This window comes from Lathyrus oleraceus, chromosome 6 (assembly GCF_024323335.1).
Source record: "Lathyrus oleraceus cultivar Zhongwan6 chromosome 6, CAAS_Psat_ZW6_1.0, whole genome shotgun sequence".
NCBI lineage: Eukaryota > Viridiplantae > Streptophyta > Magnoliopsida > Fabales > Fabaceae > Lathyrus > Lathyrus oleraceus.
Genome location: NC_066584.1, coordinates 421,867,390 through 421,869,467, shown reverse-complemented (window position 1 = coordinate 421,869,467; position 2,078 = coordinate 421,867,390). Strand labels below are relative to the sequence as shown.

Here is a 2,078-nt window from a genome sequence, read left to right as displayed (position 1 = left end):
TTATTTCTCGCACTCGCACTACTTTTATTTACTTTCCGCACTCGCACTACTTTTATTTATTTTAATGCACTTTTACTTTACCATGTCTAGCTAAATTTATAAGGTTAGAATGTAAGGATCGTAATTGAACCAGTAATCCGTACAATTGTTCGTAGAAACACTTAAGGGCTATTTTAACTTTCAACTTAAGTTTTCCCGCACTTCAATTCCGTTGGGTAAGATTGAAAGCCATCCAACGTCTTTTTAAGCTTAATTGTTTTTAACTATTTCAAAAACAGCGAAAGCGCTTTGTCTAGTTCATTAGGAGTTTTTAACATAAAGAATAAAAGAGATTTTAAAACTATTTTCGGACGCGTTTATAAGTTTAGAGTCTGGTTCGTGAGAACCTCTTTTGGTTAAGAAATCCAAGTTATAATACTATTCAACTTAGTTAAGATACTATATTTCTTAAAAATAGGTTTACTACTCTAACGCAATGCACGCCTTTTTATAAGTGACAATAAGAGGGTTTGATTAGGGAGTACAACTCGGTTCTGAATACGCGAAAGCGACAGTTCCTGTTAAATTAGTTCTTTTCAAAGTAGGAAACATTGCCCATAAGTAGCTCTATTAGCAAGTACTTGGATTATCCATTGATTACGTGAATTACATTCGACCCTGTCTCTATTAATTAAATTTACTTCAATACTTTACTTTTCATTGCACATTCTAAAAACAAAACACTTATTTTGATTGCCTTTGATAAACACCATAACGACAGATAACGATAGATTGACACTTGGTCTATGTTGATTCGATAATCTTTTATATTACTCTGACGCGTTCGTATACTTGCGAAAAGCACGCATCAAGTTTTAGGTGCCGTTGCCGGGGACCAATTTCGTCAAATTTCATTTTCCTGTTGTTATATCGTTTAGACTTAGGCTATTTCCCGCCGGTCAATGCGAAGAATTCGCCGCACCGGAAGTTTAAGCTTAGTATATCCTCTGGCGGAACCTGAACGTTACGCTCGCGCACGTTTATTCTTTCATAGAATTAAGAGAGTTATGGCCGAAGATCAAAACCAAAGACCTCTTAAGGACTTTTCTCAACCATCTAATGAAGAACCTAGTTCTAGTATAGTAAACCCAACCATCCCAGCTAATAATTTTGAACTTAAACCATCTCTGTTACAACTAGTGCAACAAAGACAATTCGCGGGTCTCGCTACTGAGAACCCAAACCAGCATTTACAAATATTTCTTCAATTAGCAGATACTTTTAAAACCAATGGAGCTTCTCCTGAGGCAATACGTTTAAGATTATTTCCTTTTTCCCTCAGAGATAAATCCCTATCATGGTTAGATTCCCTTCCACCCAATTCCATTACGACTTGGGATAACCTTGGAAGAGTTTTTCTTGCTAGATATTTTCCCCTGAGTAAAACCTTCATTCTTCGAAACCATATAACTAGATTTACCCAAAACCAAGGAGAATCACTGTTCGAAGCTTGGGAGAGATATAAAGAGTTGTTACGAGCATGCCCACATCATGGCTTAGAAAATTGGTTAATCATCCAAACCTTCTATAATGGACTTCATTACAACACAAAGATGACCATCGATGCTGCCGCAGGCGGAGCTCTGATGAACAAACCTTATCCTGAAGCTAGTGCCCTCATCGAAGATATGGCTCAAAACCATCAATCATGGGGAGTCGAACGAGCGACAATTGAGAAGAAGGAAGCCCAAGGAGGAGTGCATAAACTAAGCTCTATAGACATGATGCAAGCTAAAATGGACGCATTAGTCCTCAAAGTCGAGCATATGTGCATAAACCCGAATACTGTAGCCGCAGTTTCGTCAGATTGTGAGATATGTGGAACCAAAGGACACCAATCTGCAGAATGCAGTTTATTAAACGAAACCCACTCTGAGCAAGTGAACTACACCCAAGGGAACCCATATTCAAATACATATAACCCTGGATGGAGGAATCACCCGACCTTCTCCTATAAAAATAATAACCCTATTCAAAATAGTACACCTCCGAGACCTAGTTATCAAGCCCCAAGATCAAATCAACCTATGCAACCTGTA

The 2,078-nt window shown here is 38.0% G+C and overlaps 1 non-coding gene across 1 annotated transcript; it reads right to left on the bottom strand.

The window, feature by feature from the left end:
- Positions 1-1,430: 1,430 nt before the first annotated feature.
- Positions 1,431-1,537, bottom strand: LOC127099873 (small nucleolar RNA R71). Its single transcript, XR_007794337.1, has one exon. It is a non-coding gene; the product is annotated as a small nucleolar RNA R71 (small nucleolar RNA).
- Between the last annotated feature and the right edge of the window lie 541 nt (positions 1,538-2,078).